Source organism: Pogona vitticeps, chromosome 6, assembly GCF_051106095.1.
Source record: "Pogona vitticeps strain Pit_001003342236 chromosome 6, PviZW2.1, whole genome shotgun sequence".
In the NCBI taxonomy this organism is placed as follows: Eukaryota; Metazoa; Chordata; class Lepidosauria; order Squamata; family Agamidae; genus Pogona; species Pogona vitticeps.
In genome coordinates, this window is record NC_135788.1 from 94,138,256 (window position 1) to 94,151,879 (window position 13,624).

General features: G+C 41.4%; 1 protein-coding gene across 3 annotated transcripts in view; it reads right to left on the bottom strand.

The window, feature by feature from the left end:
* ASIC2 (acid sensing ion channel subunit 2) overlaps nucleotides 1-13,624 on the bottom strand; it is a 464,091-nt gene that overhangs the window by 329,224 nt on the left and 121,243 nt on the right. The window lies entirely within an intron of this gene.

The following is a 13,624-nucleotide window of genomic DNA, read 5'->3' on the forward strand; positions in this document are numbered from 1 at the left end:
AAGCCTGGTGATTATATATCCCCATACATGCTGATAGGCAACCTCAAAGACCCTGTTTCTTTCTTTTCTTAGGATTCTTTACTTTTCAGCTAGACAGGGACCAGACACTTCTTCAAACACAGCATTACTTTCAAACTGAGGAGTATCTTCTGTAAAGTAGGACTCAGCCATGGCACATGTCTGCCTTTTACTGTCTAGTGCTGAAGTTTGCTTATACAGTGGTGCCTCGTATTATGACCTTAATTCGTTCCAGCGAAATCGCTGTAGAACGAAAACATCGTAATGCAAAATTAAAAAGCCCACAGAAATGCATTAAAACCTGATTAATGCGTTCCTATGGGCTTGAAACTCACCGTCCAGCGAAGATCCTCCATAGCGCGGCCATTTTCGCTGCCCGTGCAGCGAGGAATCCGTCCCAGAAAAGAGCGGGGAGCCATTTTTTTTACCCGGCAGCCATTTTGAAACCGCCAATCAGCTGGCCAAAAATTGTCGTTTTGCGAGAATCAGTTCCCGAAGCAGGGAACTGATCATTGCAAAGCGAAATTCCCCAATTGAAACCATCGTAAATCGATCACTTCTGCGATCGCAAAAAGTTTGTCGTGATGCGGTTTCGTCATTAAACGGGGCACTCGTCTTGCGAGGCACAACTGTAGAACTAAGGCAGATTAATTACCAATTAATGATTGCTCAATTTTAGCTTGCAAGAAGAACAGCTCCTTGCCCTCAACAGAATTCTGCCTGGTCTGTACTACCCCTACCCCCATTTAGATGGAGAGTAAGAGTGTGATGGGTTTAGAAAAAGAAGAGCCTGATTCAAGCAAGCCATAAAATGCACTAATTCTAACCCACTGCTGAGCTGGAAACTCCTATTCCCTACAAAATTTCCACCTTGTATTTTCCCCTCCAGCTATGGCACAAGCACAGAGCAATCCGACCACATGTTTGTAGATAGTTCATAAATAAATGAGCAGGACAAATCCTCACAATACTTTTATTTCTCTGTTTCAACAACTAATTACCAGGAGGGGGGAGTCAACTTGGTCTCTGTAGAGCAAGCAACATGTTTTAATGAATCTCTCTTTGTTTTCCTAAGATGAATAATTAAAATAGTAGATACTCGGTTGTGTTTCTTAAAGAGGGAGGTTGCCTGCTCCAGGAATAGAAGAATTAGCTGGGATGCAACTGCTAGAGGCTGACCCTGGAAATAAAGAAGAATGAGGAATGAGATGGCCTATTCTCTCAACAGTTATGGCCAAAGAACTCATGCCTGGCCTAGCCTTTCAGGACTGCTAGCTATGGAACAGATCTCGGGAACTGATTATGCTTGTTGTGGACAAAATGGTGCAAAAGACTAGAAAGATCCAAGCATGTTCCAACACCTAGACAAAAAGACAAAGAGACTAGAGCTTGAAAAATTGCTGGCTGGAGGTTACAGATGGGCACGAACCAGAAAAGGAAAGGAAAAAAAAAAACACTAACTAGGCTGGTTCATGGTACTGTTCATATTTTGATTTGCGGGTCCCCTTTTGCCAAACAAAATAAAGCACCAACGTTTTTCCCCCTCAGCGCTTCATTTTGCTTCAGCAAAATGGGATGCCTGCCCCTCCCCCTTCCTATCTTGTCTTGAAGCCACCACCTCTGCTGCCATTCTGAAAGGCGGCAGGCCCAGCTCCTTTCATGCCAGACCTGCTACCCATGCACATGTTCCCCGCCACTCCATGGAGCATCAGGTGCTATCACACAGGCAGCAACCCCAGCTTCCATGCAAGGAGTCGGGCCTGTTACCGACAGGTATATGCATGCACCTGCCTGTCAGCTGAGTGGCAGGCCCCTGTGCACAGACAGGCCTGGCTTCTCCGCAGACGACCATTTGTCAGCCAAGCAGCTGTCACAAATGCAAACCTCTCCCAGCCTACTGTTGTTAGAAATCGCTTAGCACTACCCTTCTTTTGGTCAAACTGTGACAATGCAGTGGCTGTATTCTTTGGTTGAAGACACTTAGATCTCACATGGCTTGGTTCATCACACAGCCTCTTTTCCATCCCAGTTTTTGCTCTTCTAGTAGCAGATCATAGCTGGCAAAGCAGTTCTGCTGGCAGACCCCTCTTGTGGTAGATGTCATAGATCACCTCCTAGCAGAAGGAGTTACGGCTAGTGAAATACATTTCTGCTGGCCTAGCAGAACATTTGTAGCAAGAGAAGTTTCTCTCTATTTCTAACACCCTCTCTACAGCTGCAACACCTTTAAGTTAGGATTGCAATGTTGATCCTTTCTTCTTCTACCTTTTCATGTTAGAGGTTGTTATTTTCTTATATTTTATGGTTTTAACCTCCGTTCTGTGAGTGCCAGAGTACCACACAACTTTGGCTACAGGGTGGAAGCGAAATGTGTCATCTGAAATTGAATTATTCTCTTCTTACACATGTATACATTTTGATGTTGAAATAAAATACCCCACTTCACCTTATCTCCTCCTATATACATGAACATGACAGTCTCATATACAGTATAAGCAAACTTAGTTCTCCCTTCTCCCTTCCTTCTTGCTTTGGCCCTGAGAGATAGTTACATGTCAAGTCAGGGGGGTTTATATGAATCACAGAATTTTGCAGTGGCTACTAGATGAACTATATTTTGTTGGAAATCTCAAATAGAATCAAAAGGGAAGACTGAAAAGATAGCCTGCTTTTGAAAGTATACTCAGGAAGAAATGATACGATACTGTACTATGACCCTATGTGAGTTTTACAGTCAAAGAAAACTACAAGATTAAAAACTCAGAAGATGCCTGTGGTGCAAAGAGGCAAGACTCACAAAGCCAACAGCAGGAGGGCAATAAGGAGCAATTTGTTAGGAAATATAAACATTAATGATTATTACAAGACCTCAGAGGAGAAGCTGAAGGAGAGAGGAGGAGAGAGGGAGAGAAAAAGAGACACTGAGCCTAAACAATCAAAAAGGGTCTCATATTTCAGTGATGATCTCAGACCTCTACCCAGCCTTGGGGGTCTCAAGTCTTCATTCAACAGAGATCTCCCACTTATGTGACTAATTATTTGGGAATTAATTCTGTTCATCTACACTGTGTCCCTAGACTTTGGGTTTCTCATGCATTAAACAGATTCAGGTATAAAAATAATTTTTTCTGATGGTAAGATCGATCCATGCTATTCTTGCAAAAGCCAATTAATTCAGTGGACAAGAGGCTCACTGCATGTGCCCCAGCAAGGATAATGTCTGCAAATTGAAGAGCATAATAGAGAGAGACAGACTTTTCTCTGGGCTGGGCTGCTTGGCAATGATTATCTTGATGGTCAATTATTATGAATAAAGGCCCCACTGGGGCCGACAGCTTCATTCTTCACACACAGAAGAGCAACAGGACAGCCTTGCAAGACGGAAGCTGTGTTAAAGATAGGGAATAGGGAAGAACCATGGCAATAATTAGTTCAAGTTTTTAATTTCTCCCAGATGCATAAGACTCGTAGTGCTTTTCTGGTGGTAAGAGAGAGGTGCTATAGACATAGAACTATAAACCTGTAGTGTTGGAAGAGACCTCAAAGATAATGTAGCTCAACTTCTTGCCAATACAGGAACTCATAGTTAAAGCAGATGACTCTCCAACCTCTGTTTAAAAATCTCCAATAAAAGAGTCTGTCACTACTTTATTTATTTATTTATTTATTTATTTATTTATTTATTTATTTATTTATTTATTTATTTATTTATTTATTTATTTATTTATTTATTTATTTATTTATTTAATATCCCGCCTATCTAGTCGATAGACCACTCTAGGCGGCTTACAGCGAGGGATGCAACAATAAAAACAACAAAATACATAAAAGAAAACTATCGACAATTGGGTAAACATTAGGAAAGAAAAGAGGAGGGGAAACTTTGTGGGAGTTTCACGTGCTACTTCAGATTTTCTCAGGAACTGAAAACCGACTGAGAGACCAAGAAGTAATAAACTCTGAAACAAATGCAGCCACACACTTGGAACTTGCACATAGCCCTGTTTTAAAATTATTAATTTTAAGCCACTTGATGTGGCTATATAATCATTTGTCCCCATGGAGCCAGCCTAATTTCAAAAGTCCTCTTATTCATGACTTTGGCCAGTGTGAGCTTAACAGTGGGCTGCTCAGATAGGCTGTTGTTATCTCAGCATCCTGCTGCATAGAAAGAAAGAAGGAGGGAAGCAACAAGAGAGAGAAGGGAATGTTATCAAGAGAGACAAAGAAGGGTGACAGAGTGAGAGACAGATAGAGTGGTTCACCAACCATCAGCACACAGACCCTGATCGATTTTGGGAATGTGGCCCCCAAATGAAAAAAAGAAAGAAAATCTTCTTAGTTCTTGTTTACTAATCCAGCTATCTTCTACACATACAACATACAATATGCCTGGCAATCAGACAAAGTATAAACTGATTCTCATTTGAATTCCCTTCAACCCTTAAACTGAGCCTTTCTATAAAGGATGCCATTTGATTACTTCTTAGACTGTGAGGCTTTTTTCACATTCCCTGAGCAACAAATCCCTTGATTACTGGTTCCACAGAAAGGCCATGTTTCCAGGAGTTTTCATGAGGCATCACAATTAAGTCGTGTTTTGTATTCCTTGCAGAAAGGCAGCTGTAGGATGTTGGTGCTGAAGGCAAGAATTTGATCTCTGCAGATGACCCAGCACTCAAGGACCTTCTAATTATAAAGGTGATGTTTGCAGGCAGTCCATGGAAGATTGGAATGATGATGGGGCAATATTCAAAGCTTTCAAAAGCAGAACCTTCAGGACCATTCTCTCCACTTCAGCATGAACCTGCTAGTGACCAGCAGCTGTCTCTGTTGGGCTTGTTCTTCTTTTCAAACCATGAATTGCTTAAAAGCTGAAATTGATTACCCTTTTCTTTCATGCCTTGTATCAGGAGCCTGGCTTGAGAAGAGGGGATGTTAATTTGGGCAGCATTCAGTCAAGTAATAAAACGTGTACTGCAATAAAAGAAAATTGTAGTACACATGTAATGTCTCCTATATAAATCTATGGGATTTAAAAGAGATTAACTTCAGTGGGACAGTTCCCTTGGTGCTGGTTTATTTATTAGTGGGGTGGATTTGTATAGAAAGAGGCAATATATGTTGCAAGGATGCACAGAAAGACATGCTGCATTTCCAATGTGAATTTTTGTCAGTGACAGTCAGGTCACACTCCATATGGGTAAAGGGCAGGATTCACCTTCAGTATAACACTATCTCCAAATATCATACTTTAGTCTTTCTCATAGCAATGAATAGCAACTGTGGGGTGATATAAAGAGGGTAGAGTTGGCATGCCCAGCCCAGAGAACTCAAGCCTATACCTCCATCTGAAAAAATCGGTCTACTCTTCTGATCACAGTAAAATGTGACAGAGCCTTGGGAACAGTTATTAATGTACCAATTTGACTTACAAGGATCAGATCCAGGCCAGAAGATAAGATCATCCAGAAAACACTTTTCTGGGACCTCTGGAGATCCAGGGTGCATTCAGAGTGCAATACACACTGATCAGCTATAAAGTTTCCATCAGTTAGATTTAAAGACAGGGTGGATGGGAGTCTATGCACTTATTTACTACAGCACTTAAAATATACTTTTTAAATTTCACAATTTACAGGATACCCCACACCACCAAGCACTACTACCCTTTAATTAATTGTTCCTTACTCATGACTAGGGGGTAGGGGGAAGCATGAATGATGCACAATAGAACAATGGTGTTCTGCAGCTCAAGATAATGCAGAAAAGATAGAAATATAGTCCTCATTTTCAAGGATCAGCCAGTTAGAGATACTCCCCTTTATCTTCAGGTTGCTGACAGAAGTTTAGTTGCTTTCTGCTCAGGCTGGCTCTGGCCAAAGGCTTTCTTCCTTCTCAGCCCTCCTACACTGCCCTTATGCAGACATTGATCTGTGTCACACGGCCTTTGCCCACCCATTGCAGCCTTTTACTGCCCTCTTGTGCTTCCAATTACCACACACCAAGAGCAAGAGAGAGAGAACTCAATAATAGCAGGCAAATTAGAGATATGCTAACAACACAATTGAAGTGAAGGGTGACTGTAGTATATTGATCTAGCTAATGAGTTGGAAATGTAAAATTACAGACCTCTTAAGCATTAAATATGTGCTGCCCTGGAGGGAGCCAAGCTTTACCCACAGTTCACCCTTGCCAAGCTCTTCAAGCTGGAAAGGCTCTCCCTTGATGAGTTTTACATCTACTGATATTTATTATCTGGCACATAATTCATTATGTGGTTTAAAATTTGAAACTTTTTGTTTGGACTCCGTCATTCTATCAGTAATGGCTTGTGGAATGCTATACTAAGTGGTCACACAACATCAGATGCACATTTGTATGAACAATCTAGGATATGAACAGGAACTTTTTAGTGGTTATCTCATGATGGTGCGATCCATTGCCTTAGAGAATGGATGAGCAATACATGGTCTCTAAACTATAACCAACTCCTTACGACCATCAGTATGGTCCCTCTCAAAGACCCTAACCAACAGTCAAAAGCACCATAGAAAGAGCCACAAATGAAATCACTGCCACTGAAACTACTGCAGAAACCACTGCATTTCCCTGTTGATTTGCCTCCTCTCCTCTCTGTAACCCTCCATCCTACCAGAACTGTCCCAAATTTGCCTGTTTCACTCAAGCTACTGACCCAGTCCAAATAATACCCTTCCAGATAAAATACTCAGATGAAAGTTAACAAACCTTTAACCTGGCAATCTTCTTTGGAAGGGTCTTAAACCTTTTTTGGGCTGTGTCATTGGCTTGGGTTAAACAAGAGCCAGGTAATTTTCTTTTTCTATAATTTCTTTTATTTTCCATATATATCATTTCCTTTCAAGAAGCTCAAGCCATTGCACCTGGGGCTACCTCATGCTATTCTCACAATATTCCTTGCAAAGTAGATTACACTGAGAACAGCAGCAGGCCAAGTTGATTTGGTGGATCTCAAGGCAGAGCAAGAATCTGAACCAAAATATTATTTGGTCCAAATCCAACACTTTAATGTACTTTTAAAAGACACACACACTTATACACACATGTTGATCAACAACTTCGTGTTTTAGCAAGGTGGGCCTGCTCTCTTTCAAAAAAATATAGGAATCTTCAGCCACTAAGATGAAGCAGAGCAACCATTTCAATAAAAATGAAAATAAGAGGTTCTGGGCTAGGATTTGTAAATCTTAGGTCATATTCATTACTCACTCTGTAGCAGCAAGGTGCTTCTACCCAAAATGAAAAAAAAAAGTCTAAATTGCTCTGAAGAGCCTCTACAGTCGTAAAAGAGGCAACTTATAGTATTGCAACTTAGAGTTTATCCAGAGCAATAAATTTACCACTAAGAAAAGTTCTAAATAAATGAAACAATTGGGGAAATGAGTTCAAAAGCTCCTGAGAAACATTTTTAGGCTTTAGTAGCAAGAAAATTCATTTTTAGAAACTATACTGGGTTTCAGATGAAGAACTGTTGTACTGTATTACCCAGGGAGCATTAAACTGGGAAGGACTATCTAGGGAGCTATAAACTGGGAAGAACCTGGATCAGTGGCTGTCAATTGTTGGTCCTTGAGATATTTTGGGTTATCACTCCAGAACCCTTATTAGCCATGCTGGCTGAGGTTTCTGGGAATTGAAATCCAAAACATATGGGAAGTTGAAACTGATAACTATGTCCAAGATAACTATGCCCAAGGGGGTTCCCTTCTCACATAGGAACAGAACAAGCAGACTGAAACAAGATTTTCAGTACATAAATTCAACAAAAGAAGGCTTGATGTATTCGCGAAGGCTTTCACGGCCGGGATCTAATGGTTGTTGTGGGTTTTTTGTCTTCAGAGGACAGTGCTGTCCTCTGAAGATGCCAGCCACAGAGACTGGAAAAACGTGAGGAAGAACAACCTTCAGAACACGGCCAAAGAGCCTGAAAAACCCACAACAACCAAAAAAGGATTGCATTGCATGTTTATTATAACAGTTACTAATGGTTATGAAAGAAGGGCAGCTCATAAAATAAGCTGAGGGGGGTATCTCAACCCAATGTTTTCAGGGTGAGCACCCCACTGCTCAGACCAAGTGTATTTATGCTATGAATTACCCAGAACCTCTCTGAGGTTCTCTTGCCTTTATCATCTTCTGAGAGGGAGATTTAAAAAAAAACATATGGTCATTCAAGATGTCCTCCCAGAAGCCACAGTATTACATACCAGGAAAATTGTGATGTATAAATATTATGCAATTAATATTTGGGCACACTATCTGAAGAGAAAGGAACACTCTTATATAGCTGGAATCATGCCACTCAAGTGCTCAGCTGGGACCAACTGTTGTAGGCCCTGAATGATTTTAAACAAGTGTCTATAGCAGGGGTAAGCAACCTGCCTTCCAGATGTTTAGACTACAACTTCCGTTATCCCGCATAATGGACTGACATGGCTAGGGGCTGATGGGAATTGTAGGTAAAAATGTATGGAGGACCGCAGCTGTCTGCCGCTGGCCTATACACAGTACATCTTGTGAACAGGGGAGCTTTATGTCAGCAAAGGAGATGAAGTCACAATGACTTCACCAGATATTTTGGATTCTGTGCACAGGGGGCACCTAATATCTTCATTTTCTGAATGTCTGTGTCTGCTTAGTTGTATGAGTATGGATATTCTGTATTTGTTTGACAGTATTTGGCACTGCTATGACTGCTGAATGATGTAGTTCATAAACTGAAAGGGGCCACAGATGAAGGGGGAGAGGTCACAACTCATTCAGGGATACTAGAACCACATGCTTTGCATTCTGAAGGCTCATGTGTCAATGCCTGGGCTATCTATTTTTTAAAGAAACCACTAACCCCAATGGCCTAACATCATCCTCGATTTCATCTCATTTGGGCCAACATTCAAGAAAGCTTCCTCCTACAAAGGCTGAACTAGGAGCTTAGAACCATCAAGTCTCAAACAGCTTGTTACTTGTTATTAATTATTTTCCCCAATTTTGTACTATAATAACAAAAGATAATGTCATAGTTTTTGTGGTGACTCTGTAACATTTAAATCAGTTCTGCAGCTTTTGAGTATGCCCTCACTAAACAACTGAAGATCATTGCCTGGTTCAAGGCCTACCTTATGCTGCTACTTTGTGTTGTATAATTGGTGCATTATTAGAGAATGTATTTTGTATTATAAGACACCATTAAGGTTTATGTGTGTGTATTTTAAAAGTAACTAAATATAACTATTGTAGTTACTTCTCAGAAACAGAAAAGAGCTGTTTTTTTAAAAGTATAACTATCAATAACCAGTTCAAACACCAGCGTTGTCTGCCTTGGTTCTTTATCAGGGCAGTTTGTGGACCAGATGAGGCAATCTCTCTTCACAAAATTGCAGGGGGCATTACCTGTCCAGTCATGAACCATCTATGGCTGTAAATTATTACTTTTCAAATAGACTTTCTGAGGTCTGGCTGAGTCCATCTGAAGGGAAGATGAGCCAATGGATTTGGGGGTGCCATGAAGAACAACAGACACAACTAAGCCATGGCATACTAGTGTCCCAACTAGAATTGAACCTCAGAACTGGTCTATAGCCTTGCAGCTTGGAAGGCCCTCAGATGACCACCCAGGAAGCAACAGGTGATGGGGGAACTGACAAACAGGTCATGTGTCAAGCAAATAGCATACATCTTGGTGGCAAACTGCTGCTTATTAAAAGAGATTGTGGTTGCATCAAGGAAGATCCACTGCACACCTTGTGATGGTGGTGTTTGCCTTCAAAATGTGTGTAATCTCCCTTAAGCAAGTATAAACCAGCAACAGAGTTTTGGCTTTCTTATTTTAAAAACTATTCTGTAATCAGGGACAGTTGGTCAGACTTATACACACTTACTGATGTACACTTCTCATTATATTATCTATACTTGGAAAATATATTATCCCTTTCTGCAAGAAAATGTTTTTTGTTCCCAAGTAAATGTCTTTAATAATAGGAGAGCAGAAGTAAACTCTGTTTATGTCTCTCATGATTATGCTGTGATTTAAATGAGCTTCAAACACAAAATTGCACATGCTCAGAATATTAATTTTTAATCAGGGATGGCAAACATTAATTTGTTTGTTTTGCTCTACAATATCAGGAATGGACTGATATTGGTAGTTGGTGAAGGTAAGGAGGAAAGAGATGTTAGGTTGTATATTTCATCAACGAAGTAGTATGTGTGGTGATCTAAATGGTTTTCCTGATAATACCATCATACCCAGGGTCTCAAAATAACTATACCCTACACGGGACAGAATCTGCTAACATTTCCAAGAAGATGGCTTTGTCAGTCTATTGCAGCAAAAGCAACAGAGTCTTGTGGAGCTATGAATGTCACAATTTTATTAAGCTCAAGCTTTTTCGGGCGGCCGTGCATTTGATCAATTACATGGGAGCACCAAATTTTGGGGTACAGAGTGAAAATTTCCCAGGAGTTTTGCCTGTGGACATTCCTTTTGCAATGTGCTGCAGCTGTGCAAGAATTCCTGGGCACATAGAAAGGGCTTTTGCAAGAGACCTCCCTAGAAGGTTGTGTTCCAAAATGACCTGCAGGAAGAAATGGGGATCCTTGAATTTTCTGCATTAGGAACCAGAGAGAGCAGGGGGAACCATCTTGAAAAGCAATGGCTCTGCCAAGATGTCCACTAGAGACGATGCTGGCTGGCCAGTGACCCGGGTGAGCCTAAACATGCACTGCCATTTAAATAGCTGTTTTAAGAGCAGCATACCAGCAGCACCCTCATGTGGCTGGAAGGAAAAGTGAGCTAAACCCTCCGTGTTTCTCCCTCAGCAGCCGACAGAACTCAGTGATATAATGACATTAAGAACAGAATAGTTATACAGAGGTCGTCCTATCCCAACAAGAATAGCATCAGGAAGAAAAAGGCATTGAAAGGGGAAACTAAGATGTGGAAATGATTACAACGTCTTTCATACCAGCACAGCATTTGGGGGCTGTTCAGGTAGAGAGGGCGAGGGACAATACAGAGAGAGCCATACTGTACTAGTTGTTTATTACATTTCCAAAGGCATGAAGAAAGTGGTTAAGGAAAACTGTCCTCCCTTTCTCATTAGGTTTATTCAGTAGAGGTCAGTGGCAATCAGATCAGGACTAGACAGGGATGGAAGCAATGCAACCCATATGTGAGTCATGTGTGCTCTCCCCCAGTTATTCATTTGCCTCCCAGACTTCCCCATCATTAAAAAATGATCTGAAAATGAAATATCATACATCCAGCAGCTTCCACAGGGTAGCTGCAAATCATTTCTGATTTCATCAGGAAGAGTAGATTCAGCCATGGGGATCCTGAGGTGGGTGGGGAAAGGGGACCTTGACCCTCGGTACAGTTACCTAGCCATGGAAGGAGCAGTGCAGAAGGATGAAACTTCAGCTGCATCCCTAGATGAGGAGGATAAATTGAACTTCAGCTCCTCATGCAGTTGAGATCTAAAGTGATTGCTGTAATCCTATGTATGCAATGCTGGCTTGACAGATAGTTTGGAAAATACAACTGCTTCAGAATACGGCTGTCAGGAGGCTTGTAACTGTTAGATCATTCACGTTACATCAATTCACATCAGTGCTCCAATTGACAGGGAAGCTCAAAATCTCTGTTGAGCCTCAGATTTATGATCTCTCTGCTCCATTTCCTCTCTTGCAAAGCAGGTGAACAGTGATTGGCTTAAAAAGGTATTAGACACACCAGTGATGTCACAAACAACTTTGTGTGTCAAAGGAGGAGAGCAAAGAGCCACAGACTCTGAATAGCAGATGCCGATAGTAAGACAACATCAGTTTAAGAGTGTACAGGTAAGTCTCAGTCCATCACCCACAAGTACAGGCAAGGATGACAGACTAAGAGCTCAAAAAACAAAACATGATGACAGAGGCTACTTTGCAGCTTGGTCTGCAATCCCAAAAGTTCTTCGTCCCTCCCATTTGACTCCATCTGGGGCAATCTGGTTGTTATTATTATTATTTGTTGTTGTTTAGTCGTTAAGTAATGTCCGACTCTTCGTGACCCCATGGACCAGAGCACGCCAGGCCCTCCTGTCTTCCACTACCTCCCGGAGTTTGGTCAAATTCATGTTGGTAGCTTCAATGACACTGTCCAACGATCTCGTCCTCTGTCGTCCCCTTCTCCTCCTGCCCTCACACTTTCCCAACATCAGGATCTTTTCCAGGGAGTCTTCTCTTCTCATGAGATGGGCAAAGTGCTGGAGCCTCAGCTTCAGGATCTGTCCTTCCAGTGAGCACTCAGGGCTGATTTCCTTCAGAATGGATGGGTTTGTTCTCGTTGCAGTCCAGGAGACTCTCAAGAGTCTTCTCCAGCACCACAATTCAAAAGCATCAATTCTTCAGCCTTCTTTATGGTCCAGCTCTCACTTCCATACATGCACTACAAGAAAAACCATAGTTTTGACTATGCAGACCTTTGTCGGCAAGGTGATGTCTCTGCTTTTTAAGATGCTATCTAGGTTTATCATCGTTTTCCTCCCAAGAAGCAGGCGGCTTTTAATTTTGTGGCTGCTGTCACCATCTGCCCAAGAAGGTAAAATCTGTCACTGCCTTCATATCTTCCCCTTCTATTTGCCAGGAGGTGATGGAACCGGTGGCCATGATCTTAGTTTTTTTGATGTTGAGCTTCAGACCATTTTTTGCGCTCTCCTCTTTCACCGTCATTTTAGGTTAGGCATCCTTCAGTCTCAAGAGACTATGGTAACATGTTCTGTATGGAAGACCTGGAACAGTGTCTAGTGTGGCTGTGAAGGCCAATTCGAGAGTGACAATCCCTTCCACACTGAAGACAAATACAATCTGTCCCCTATCCAGCTCCTTGATTTTGCTGCTTCTGGGACTGCCTCTTTGCCTCAGCCTGCTGGACAAGGGTCTCTTCAAATTGGGAGAAGCTGTGATGCACCGCCTGCCTCCAAGCTGAATGTTCCAATGTCAGGGTTTCCCATCTGTTGAGGTCCATTCCTAAGGCCTTCAGATCCCTCTTGCAGATATCCTCATTAAGAAATTCTTTAGTTCCTCCTCACTTTCTGCCATCAGAGTGGTATCATCTGCATCTCTGAGGTTGCTGAGATTTCTTCCGTCAATCTTAATTTCAGTTTGGGATTCATCCAGTCCTGCCTTTCACATGATATGTTCTGCATATGTTAAATAAGCAGGGAGACAATATACAGCCTTGTTGTACTCCTTTTGAACTTGTTATTCTTATGTTGTAAGCCGCCTAGAGTGGTCGAAATGACTAGATAGGCGGGGTATAAATAAATAAATAAATAAATAAATAAATAAATAAATAAATAAATAAATAAATAAATAAATAAATAAATAAATAAAATTTGCAATTTTGAATTGATCAGTTGTTCCATATCCAGTTCTAACTGTTGCTTCCTGTCCCACATATAGATTTCTCAGGAGATAGATAAGGTGGTCAGGCTCTCCCATTTCTTTAAGGTCTTGACATAGTTTGCTGTGGTCCACACAGTCAAACACTTTTGTAATTATTTAATGCTGAGCAAAACACACT